At 43.4% G+C, this 12,202-nt stretch overlaps 1 protein-coding gene across 5 annotated transcripts in view; it reads left to right on the plus strand.

Moving 5' to 3' along the window:
• Positions 1–12,202, plus strand: part of LOC126469834 (uncharacterized) — a 214,450-nt gene that overhangs the window by 124,163 nt on the left and 78,085 nt on the right. The window lies entirely within an intron of this gene.

Here is a 12,202-nt window from a genome sequence, read left to right on the forward strand (position 1 = left end):
GATAGGTGTTCTCATGCTTGAGCTTGATAATTCATAATGAAAACCTTAGTGCCGGGGCAGGATTCGAACCCATTCACGCGCAATATGTGGAGATGTTGAGGAATCTGCAGTTTTGAAGAAACAACAAATTGTAGTCGAGCTGTATTGTCACGAAGGGATCAAATTCCGCGCGAAGGGCGGTCTGAGTTGCATTCCCAGTTCAGAACCAATTTTATCAGCATACAGAAGCTCAAATAAAAGATGGAATATGTGTCCTGTGACCCTACATAGCGTTTGTTTCGTCACTAGAAATAAATAACTAGTATAAAAAAAGTTACTGGTGATAGAATTTCTACGTGTCGCCACTCCTGACTTTATTGTGGTTCAACCTAACGTCTACTTGGTAGAGAAGGAATATCATGTTTAATGTGAATTTCAGATCACAATGCTACTGTACCTTCTTCACTTGGCGTAGCCAGAAGAGAATAGAATCTCTCTCTCCCTATCAAAAAGCATCAGCAGTAGATGGCTGGGCTCTGAGCACTATGGGACTTAACATCTGTGGTCATCAGTCCCCTAGAACTTAGAACTACTTAAACCTAACTAACCTAAGGACATCACACACATCCATGCCCGAGGCAGGATTCGAACCTGCGACCGTAGCAGTCGCGCGGTTCCGGACTGAGCGCCTAGAACCGCTAGACCACGGCGGCCGGCAGCAGAAGATGGAATCGAACCCAGACCATAAGAATACGAACCTATCATCAAACCAACAGACCACCAAATCGTCTCCTCCGTGACTCATTTTCCTATCATAACGCCGTTGCTCCACACTGGATGAGACTTCTGACACACAGGCTCCCTGTAGTGGTTTGCTGCATGTTCAGTACATTCATTTACTTGGTTGACCGAATCGCCATGAACTAGCTGCCTCGGCTACCCACCAAATGCATACATTCGACTGTGTTTTGTAATCACCGAAACAAAATCACGTAACTGCCACCTACACAGAACTGCCAGCAGTGTAGGATGCGAAAATTTAAATACGATGTATTCCTTTCCATTTGAGCTACTCTATTGCGCAGTCTGCTTGTTGAAACCGTAGTGCAGTGGAAATGAAAAGCAGTAACTGTCTGTCTCTCAGAAGTCTAGATCCGGCCATATATATTATCTCACAGCACTGTGGAATGCGAAGTTCTGGAGGAACTGTTGTTGACTTCTGGAGCAGCTGTAGCTGTGTGACAGCTAACAGCGTAACGATAAGCGTTGCGCACTGTAGATTAGATGTTGCGATTTATAATATATTCGCTGCTACATTTTTTAAAATGCAATGCTGCTGTCTGCTGAAGTTATCAATTTAATGTAACTTTGAACGTAATTCCCTTCACTTCTCAACCATAATAGTCGCATGTGGAAAGAGGGCTAACTTCTGCGACATTTTGTTCTTTTCAGGTTTAATAGACGGCCAGGCAGCAGATGCATTTCGAAGCTTTTGTATTATGTATGGGGGGAGCGCATCGTGCCAAAATAGTCAGAAAAGTATTTTCTACATTAGCTATTGTCTGGTAGTGGCATTTTATTCTTCTTCAAACTTGCCTAGTACCTTCCGCCGTGGAAGTCGAACACGCGGAAGAACAAATGGATGTGGTCAGCCCATAGAGGGCTCCGCCTCCGCGGCAGCTATTCTGCGCAGCGACTCTCGCGCAGTGAGGGCGCCACCGCTAAGCCACGTGCTGACAGCGGCCAATAGCCGCTCCCTCCGGTTTCGTATATAGGGACCCGCTCTGCCCTAGTCGAGGCCAAAACCCAGGCGATCATTGTACGCAAAACCACCCCTTCCTTCCGCCTCCTTGATTTCTATCTCACCGTCTATGGCCGTCCCATCGCCCTCACTCCCACCCTTAAGTACCTTGGCGTCACCCTCGACCGTCGCCTCTCCTGGATTCCCCATCTCCAGACAATCCAAGCCAAGGCACGTTCCCGCCTCCGTCTCCTCAAGCTCCTTTCCGGCCGTACGTGGGGTCTGGACCCCTCCACCATCCTCCACACCTATAAATCCCTCATCCGCCCTATCCTCTGTTATGCCCATCCAGCATGGATCTCCGCTCCCCCTACCTTTTATAAATCCCTCCAAATCCTTGAACGCCATGCTCTCCGCCTCGCCTATCGCATCCGTCTCCCCTCCCCTACGCGGATCCTGTATGATCTCATCCCCTTCCCCCACCTCCTCCTTTTCCTTGAAAGGATACGGATCCTGTACACCTCCCGTAAACTCGACCCTCCTCACCCGCTCGTCTCCCCGCTCCTCTCCCACCCCCGCCCGCTGCCGCGCCTGTATTCCCATGTCCCACCCGGTCTCCATCTCTCCACCCTCCTTACCCTCTCCCAAGGTGGCTTCCGCCAGCTCCCTCTCCCTGATGATGTCCTCGTCCCCTCCATCTACCCCTCCTATCAACTTTGACCCTGCCCGGCCCCCTCTCCCGGTGTCCTTTCCTTTCGGCGCCCTCCCTCCCTTCTCTTCCCTTCCCTTCTCTTCCCTTTTCCCCTGTCCCCTCCCTCCACCCCTCTTCCCCCGGGCTTCCTTCCCCCTTCCTCCCTCCCCCCCTTTCTCCCCTGCCTGTGGCATCTCTGCTCTCCCATCTCGCTCTCCCACTCCCCTTCCTCCTCCTCCTCCTCTATTGGCAGGTCCCCGGACTCGCACACGCTCAGTGGACATTCGCGCGCCGGAGATCACCGCCGTCAGTGTATCGTGTGTGCTGTCATGTTTAGTGTTCAGTGTTTCACCGTCACACTCCATCGTTCACCAGTGCCGTCGTCATCTTCAGTGTTTGTGCATCGTGTCAACCGTTCGTCGTGTGGATTGTCATCGAGTGTGAACGGCTTCTTGTGTTTTTATGTTCCTGTGTCTACTGTTTTTTCCCGCCGATTTTTTACGTGATGTCTCTTCTCTGTTTATCTCATTGTACTCTCTTCGGCTGAAGAGCGGCGTATTGTGCTGCTGCCAGCCTCCCTGATTGTTCAGGTGTTAAAATAACAATAAAGTAAAAAAAAAAAAAAAAAAAAAACCTAGTCGAGGCTGCTGCCAGCCCGCCCCGATGGGGAATTGAAATACAAAAAAAGAAAAAAAAAACCTAGTCGAGCCAGTCTGGTAGTCGCTCTGAATTTCGTTTCTATCTCGACGGTACTGCGTTCTGGTCGTTGCTCGTTGTTGACATTTGCCTGACTCTGGTTCCGAGTGGATTTACGTTTGGTGTTTGGTGTTGTGGTTTCCACAAGCCTCCGTTGTTTGTCTCTTCCTTGTTGTGTCGCTCGTAGTCGGTCGTGGTCGGTTGTTGACAGTTGTCGTTGGTCTGTCGTCCGACTCGTCCTGTGTTTACCCGGTGGTGCGTGCTCCACCGCCGGCGGCTTCCCCGCCTGGCGGCTCCGATCCGCGGCCCAAGGCGTTCCCGCTGTTGGTTGTGGCTACTACACCTTGTTTGACAGCTTTAACTCAGAACAAGTATTCTACATGCATGTAATCAATAAACTGCATGTGCATTGTCAGTCTGTAATAGATAATATCAGAGAATTCGCATATATCATTGATGATTATTTTCTCTCTCATGTTTAGTATTGTTTTAACAACACTAAAAGAAACCTTACGAAAATTGTGCACTGTATTATTAGAAATGAAATAAAACTACCCACGATAACCTTACGACGAAAGTCTGTTTTAATAAAACTGCGTATCTGTACACAAGTGTGCCTCTATCAGCACGAATTTGTAAAATACTACTCACTTAGATTTCGATTAGGTCTTTGTTTAATTGGTATGCTGTGTCATACTCAACAGGTATGCAAATGTGGCATCTCATAAATAAAGTTATGTGTTCCTAGAAACCCAAAATTTGCTTGTCAGCAGGGGAAAGAGGCGTTACCTGTTGTTCAGCATTGTAAGTTTTTCACCCATGCAAAAAAAATGGTTCAAATGGCTCTGAGCACTATGGGACTCAACTACTGAGGTCATTAGTCCCCTAGAACTGAGAACTAGTTAAACCTAACTAACCTAAGGACATCACACACATCCATGCCCGAGGCAGGATTCGAACCTGCGCCGTAGCGGTCTCGCGGTTCCAGACTGCAGCGCCAGAACCGCGCGGCCACTTTGGTCGGCTTTCACCATTGCACTATGAGCTGAAAGTATTTTCTTGCGATTTGCTTATTGATGTTTGATATGACTGCTTGTAGCTCTTTCACAGAAGGGATAAAAGCCTTACTGTCGGCGAGACTAGAACCATGAACCGTAACAGACGTTTTTCCACAGACCAGCACATCACCACAGGCCTAGCGAAGAGGTATGAGTTATGCCTACCTCTTACAAGGCCAATAGTGACTAGAACTCGTAAAAACGCTATTTAAAGGACGAGATTAGTTGCGATTTCCACGTGCAACTACTTTCCTGGGCTGAAAACCGCAAATTTACACTCTTCTGTTACACCTCAAGCGATAGTAACTCAGATTATTCAATGGACATGAGAGGAAAAATCAAGTGAACTTTGAGGCTTAATTCCGTGCACGCCAGGAAGTTTCTCGTCGATCACAGTGTTGCCAAACATACCTTTCCTTGTTGCCAAATCTCAGTTACGGTACCAACAGGAGGAAGACGACCGATGTGATCCTACAGCGGGCTGGGAAGCGACCATAGTTGGAGCTTAGTTTATTTTAACGTTATGATATGAGCATTGTCGAGAATTAGTACAGAGTTAGGTTTTAAGTTGGGAATCACCTATTCTATCAACCACTTTTCATAATTTTGTTGGTTCATGTGGTTGCGGTGATCTCCCGTTACTTGATTTGACATCCTCATGACAAGCAACTCAGGAATAAAGCCATTTTCATCACCTGCACAAGTTGTTATTGGGAGTTGTCCCTTTGAGACCAGTTGTATTCTCTTCCATGCTTTCCCACTTAAACGTGATGATAAAATGAAGGTTTAACCAACGTAAACAGTGTCCCTGTTTTCGTCTCAATTTAATTGCTTCAAATACGCAATTTTTTTTTACCAGATCTCGCTTCGCTCTTATAATATGACCTAGCCTGATTTTTTTTTCAACGAAAAATTAATTTCTTTAATAACCCTCTTGCACTAGTGTTGCTACCTTGAAAGTCTGTAGCTTCTACGCTACTTCTATAATTCCTTTAACTGTAGGCACTCGTTTTCCGGTCAGATAAGTGTTGTACATAATTCTAACAACAACCTCATCAAAAAATGGTTCAAATGGCTCTGAGCACTATGGGACTTAACATCTATGGTCATCAGTCCCCGAGAACTTAAAACTACTTAAACCTAACTAACCTAAGGACATCACACAACACCCAGTCATCGCGAGGCAGAGAAAATCCCTGACCCCGCCGGGAATCGAACCCGGGAACCCGGGCGCGGGAAGCGAGAACGCTACCGCACGACCACGAGCTGCAGACCAACAACCTCATCAAGACTATCGATGTCTATAACTGTTTTGCGTCTACGTTTCTTATCTGGACTTACAAATTTCCTTCCTCCGCCAGAATCAGATAGCCTGCCTTCCCCTTTAATTTTATGGATAGTGCTACACGAAACTCCTGTGGCCAATTGGGGTCTCAACTGAAATTTTTGCACCAGAATGTCCCTTCCCTGAGTGGAGTCATCTTCCGTAAACATTAAAACGTTATGCACAATCTCCCGAGATTGGCTATTCAGCTTTCTGCCTTTCAGTTTCGAAATACTAACAGGCGTCGTAACTTCAGTCAGAAGTCACGGCGCACTAGTAATACAAACACGGAATACACACAAAGGACGGACGTGGCTAACTGAAGGCAGCGGTATGTATTAGAGCTGAACAGTAGCTCTCTACGCATGCGCTGTGGCAACCCGGCAGTTAACATTGTAAGGCTCGGCTTCCACTAGCGATTTCTAGTCGCGCCGACAAAAACATCACTGTTGCAGAAAATCATCGAGGTAAATCTACTGCGAGAAATAAATCGTTAAATTAAAACAGTTTCCCAATGGATATCATTGAAACTTCTTGTGCGACCACTCTTTTGCTTCGAGCGGGAAGTAAGCCACGCAAAATCTTATTGGGTTCATCCAACAACAAATCTAAGATTACTGAAAGGGCAGTTTTACAAATTATTTTTAGATTTATGTGAGTACCCTGCGAAGTTTTTCCAGTATTATAGAATGACAAAAAGTAGTTTTGACGAACTGTTGGGAATAATTGTACCACGAATAACATATAATGATATGACGTGGAGAGAGTTCATACCGCCAGAAGAATGTTAGTCAGTAACTTTAAGCTAAGTAAAAAAAAAGCGTAATAAATTATTCTTTATTCATTTATCGACATTATGTAGCGTGATATATAATAAGTTAATATACTAGCAACCTATTTAATTTAATAATGTGCAGTTTTACTGATACACATTAATAACTATTAAGTTACATTACTGGTTTGACAGATTAAATATATCGCTCCCACTTGTGGAAGACAGAGCACAAGGCTGACCGAAAAGTCATTGCAAAACTTTGCAGTTATCTAGTATTTTGTGAATGCAGATTTTTAACAACAGTTTCATCTTGTATGTAGTAATTCTGACCGGGATCTAGTTCACGATGATTCTGGATAAGCTGGTTGTGGCTGAAGATTGAAGTATCTAGCACTACACATTATGTTTAAAATTTCATCTTTAGCGTGATGTTTTTGGTCTTCATTTAAGTTTCCTAACATTGGAACCAACATCAATGCAAATTTTTTATCTTCATTGATTTTATAGGTCTGTTTCGCTTATAATATATTCAATCATAATGTTTCATACTAGGCTTTACCGAGCGAGGCTGTGCAGTAATTAGCACACTAGACTCGCTTTCGGGAGGACGACTGTTCAAACCTGCGTCCGGCTATCCTGATTTAGGTTTCCCGTGATTTCCCTAAATCACTTCAGGCAAATGCCGGGATGGTTCCTCTGAATAGGCAGGGCTGACTTCCTTCCCTTATCCTGCTGGACCGCTGACATCTCTGTTTGCCCCCCCCCCCCCCTTCCCCCGTCCCCCAACCAACGAACCCCTTGGCTTTTTTTATTGCTGAGGCCTGGCCTGTTCGTCAACAGAATTGGTATTGGCAGATTTATCCCTATGGGTGAAATTTTCTTGAGAATGCTGTTGCTCTTCTTCATTTTCTCTGCGGGAAACGTACCTTCTCTGCCCTTTACAAAGGGCACCAACTGCCTCTGAAACAATAATAAAACATTAACTGTAATGCATGGGCGTTATGCAGAAACTTAATTAGTATTTAAACTGTTTGATTTTGTAAGTTGATTTGCGGCATTATTTTCAGGTATCTTACCAACGGAAGCCTTTTTAGTGCATTGCACTTCGAATAATTTTTAGGCGCCAATATTATTGGAAGCATTGTAAAAGATGCTTGTGCACAACTTTGAAATGTCTACAACACTTTATATGTCAGCCAAAACCGAAAAGGACTGGAAAGAGATTGCAAAAAAATTTTACCTTCGGATAAATTTCCCTAACAGCATTGGTGCAATTGACGGCAAACCCATCAGAATGCAGAAGACGTCTACCTCTGGATCTCTGCTTTTCAATTGCGAAAACTTTTTTTCAATTCATTGCTCGCTATAATTGACGCTAACTACTGCTTCAGAGCAATTGATTAGGGTCTTACGGTGATAACACTGATTCAAACATTTTGAAAAATTCAACACTTGGTGAGAAGCTAAATGCAGGTAATTTAAATAGCCCACAAGCACACCCTCTGTCTTATGAACAAACTGGATGGCCAATGCCTTTTGTGCACTATTGGCATTTTGGCCAGTAAATGGCGCATCTTTCACCGTCCATTGGATGTTCAAACAAAGCGAGCAGACCACATTGTAAAAGCATGCTGCGCATTGTACAACTTTGTCAGGAGAAAAGATCGAATAGTCGCTGAAGATTAATATTATGAGTGTCCAGTGGATGGAATACCTTGACTCGGTTTATGAGCCAATTTTGCAGTTACTGAAGTGAGTGACTGCTTTCCAAATTACTTCATTTCACCCTAAGGCTCAATGTCTTGGCAATACGGCAGCATCTAGCCAGTGGTTGGTGCAAGATTTCTTTACTTAATTAACAAATGTAAAATGGCAATGTTCTTAGGAGCAACATGCGAATTATCGTAACTATATGTTTTTCTTAATTTTGGGTTGCATTACATTTTTATACTAACAGGCTTGTTTAGTTATTTAAACTTAGCTTTAGTTTTCTTGTCATTTGTTGAAAATTCGTTCCAGCCATTCCAGTTTTGAGTCACTTGCGAACAAACTTCAGCCCAATGTTTTTTCTTGAAATTACGATCGCTGTATTCCTTTAATTTTTTGTTGTAAACAGCTGATCTCTTTTCAGTTTCCTTAATGAGTAACTCCATACTAGTCACTGTTAAATACCTGCAACACATCCAGTAGATTCGTCGTCAGATACTTTAAAAAAGCATCAAAAAGGGAAAAAACGGGGAAAGAAGACGAACAAAACAGCACAAACAGACATCAGAATTGCGACTAATCTCTCGCAAGTGGGTGCCTGCATGCCTCATGTCATGCCTGCTCACGAGATCCATTCATCGATGCGACATTCGCGTAGAGCGAAAATAGGCAGAAGCACAGTTACTATACACAGACTTCCGAAATGTACTCACAAAAGAAGATGAAGTAAATATCCCAGAATTAGAATCAAGGACAGCTGCCAATATGAGTAACGTAGAACTAGATATCCTCGGAGTAGTGAAGAAGCTTAAATCAATTAATAAAAGCAAGTCTTCTGGTACAGACGGTATACCAATTAGGTTCCTTTCAGTGTATGATGATGCAATAGCCCCATAATTAACAATCATATACAACGTTTAGGTCGACGAAAGAGACGAAAGATCCGTACCCAAAAACGGGAAAATTGTACAGGTCACACCAATATTCAAGAAAAGTTGTAAGAGAAATACACTAAATTACAGACCCATATCATTAACGTCGATGTGCAGCAGGATTTTGGAACATATGTTGTGTTTGAACATTATGAATTACCTCGAAGAAAACGCTCTCTGACACACAGTCAACACGGATTTATAAAATATGGTTCTTGTGAAACACAGCTAGCTCTTTACTCGCATGAAATGTTGGGTGCTGTTGACAAGGGATCTCAAATTCATTACGTATTTCTGGATTTCCGGAAGGCTTTTGACACTGTACCACACAAGCGGCTAGTAGTGAAACTGCATGCTTATGGAATATTGTCTCGGTTATGTGACTGGATTCACGATTTCCTGTCAGAGAGGTCACAGTTCGATGTAATTGACGGAAAGTCATTGAGTAAAACAGAAGTGCTTTCTGGCGATCCCCAAGGTAGTGTTACAGGCCCTTTGCTGTTCCTTATCTATATAAACGATCTGGGAGACAATCTGCGCAGCCGTCTTAGGTTGTTTGCAGATGACGCTGTCGTCTTTCTTTAATTTTCACGCCTGTTCCAACCGCAAAAAGGATTGAGGGAAGAATGACTCTCAATATCCCTCCATACGAGCCATACTTTCTCTTATTTAGTGTTCGCAGTCCTTACACGACGTGTAGGTTGGTAGCAGCAGAATCATTCAGCAGTCAGTCGCAAATATCGGTTCTCTAAACTTTCCCGATAGTGTTTCCCGAAAAGAACGTCGTCTTCCCTGCAGGGATTCCCACTTGAGTTGACAAGCATATCCGTAATACACACGTGTTGATCGAACCTACCAGTACCAAATGCGCCAAACAAAAAAAAAAAAAAAAAAAAAAAAAAAAAAAAAAAAAAAAAAAAAAAAAAAAAAAAAAAACTGGTATAGGCACGCGTATTCAGTTACAGAGACATGTGCCGGCCGCTGTGGCCGAGCAGTTTTAGGATCTCCAGTCCGGAACCGTGCTGCTGCTACTGTCGCAGGTTCGAATCCTGCCTCGGGCATGGATGTGTGTGATGTCCTTAGGTTAGGTTCAAAATGACTCTGAGCACTATGGGACTCAACTGCTGAGGTCATTAGTCCCCTAGAACTTAGAACTAGTTAAACCTAACTAACCGAAGGACATCACAAACATCCATGCCCGAGGCAGGATTCGAACCTGCGACCGTAGCGGTCTTGCAGTTCCAGACTGCAGCGCCTTTAACCGCACGGCCACTTCGGCCGGCCCTTAGGTTAGTTAGGTTTAAATAGTTCTAAGTCTATGGAACCGATGACCTCAGATGTTAGGTCCCATAGTGCTGAGAGCCATTTGAACCATTTTGAGAGATATGTAAACAGGCAAAATACGACGCTACGCTCGGCAACGCCTATATAAGACAACAAGTATCTGGCGCAGTTGTTAGATCGGTTACTGATGCTACAATGGCTGGGTATCAAGGTTTAAGTGAGTTTGAACGTGGAGTTTTAGTCGGCGTTCGAGCGATGGGACACAGCATCTCCGAGGTAGCGATGAAGTGGGCATTTTCCCGTACGACCATTTCACGAGTGTAGCGTGAATATTAGGAATCTGGCAAAACATCAAATCTCCGACACCATACAAATTCACAATCTTTTCGCAGTTCAGTCACCCCACTTTTCCCGGATGATGATGAAATGATGAGGACAACACAAACACTCAGTCTCCGGCAGGAAAAAATTCCCATCCCCTCCGGGAATCGAGCCCGGGACCCCATGATTCAGAGACAGCAAAGCTAGCCACTTTTTTGTTTGTTTCGCTGATGTCATTTTGTTCGTTCGACATGTTCGGGGCGGACGTCCCATGACACCTGTTAAAGTTGATCGCTGATCCGTTAGCTAAGTTTTTATTACTGAGGGCAGCTAACCCTCTGACCGAACACGCTGAGCTACCGTACCGGCCCCACCAGAGCACGAGATGCGGACTTAGGTCCTCGTGTAGGAGATGAAGTAATATCATTAACTACTTTAGAAACCTCAACATTTCCACATTCTCGGTGCTCCATTTGACTGACATAGGGAAATTCTGTGGCTCCAAAATATTTTCTCAATAGCTGTGTGTTACGTCTCTTCCTGCGTTCGCTTAACTCAACGAACGAATTTGATGGCCTGCCAACTCGAGTTTTAGATAATTGTACTTTGCAGCCAGTTATGGTTTTTTTACTAAGAAAGTATTTTCGAGTTTGTGTGACGCAAGCCATCTTTTCTTTAAATGTGGCTTTATATTAAAATGTTTATGCTTAAAACCTTGCTTTTCTTCATCAAGGAAGGTAGGAACTGATAATACTTTTTTTTTCATAGAGTCCAATCTTTTTACAAACTCTTTTTCAGAATATCTCTTCATAAGGTAAAAGAGGCCTTTTCTTGTTATAAATTTGACTTTCGAAGGGCCCAGGATAAAAAGAACATGCTTTAAGACTTTATTTCGGAGATGACTTTTATGTAGGTGACAACAAATTAATGTAAAAACAATAGTATAAAATCGAACTGCGGAATTTAGCGGCTATTTTTTAAATTTCCAGCAGAGGAAAGATTTTCCATCACAATGTATTAACAAATACGCAAGGAAACACCATGAAGTACAACAAAAAAAGATTACTGATAAAAGTGGTACATAATATGAGTGAGAATAATTATAATTGAATCCATAGGCTTTTCACTACACTCCAAGTAAAAATACACTTTAACACATTCAGAAACGCAGAATGATTTCAAGTCAATAGAGAAGCTTCAGACGTATTGCAAGCGAGACGTAAATACAGACTAGCCATACTGCGTATCAGTGCACAATAATCAAATAGCACACTGTCTCAGCAGCGCCCCTTCCATTAGACTACCACGGGAAGTTATGCATTCTGGGAATCAATTGCATTTGGATAGTGGACTTTTGCTTTACGTGCGCCTTTCAGGACAAAGTAATGGTTGCCCCCTGATGTGTATAAAGTAATGAATGCGCAGTATTCTCTTTGTAAACAACGAAAGAATTTGGAGATATCTTCTCTGCTTTTGCTTCTCTGTTACCCTCAGATCGAATAACTGGGATAGAGTTATTTTTCCCTGTCCGAAACTCACAAGATCCATAAATATTGTGTGCTACATTCTTTCAAATCCGCATTAATTGAGTGATTGTCAGTAATAGACAATATCGTTCCAAGTGACAAACAACAAACGAAAATTTTCAATAAAAGCCAGCAGCGAAACGACAATGATACAAAGTTTTGAATCAA

This window comes from Schistocerca serialis, chromosome 3 (genome assembly GCF_023864345.2).
Source record: "Schistocerca serialis cubense isolate TAMUIC-IGC-003099 chromosome 3, iqSchSeri2.2, whole genome shotgun sequence".
In the NCBI taxonomy this organism is placed as follows: domain Eukaryota; kingdom Metazoa; phylum Arthropoda; class Insecta; order Orthoptera; family Acrididae; genus Schistocerca; species Schistocerca serialis.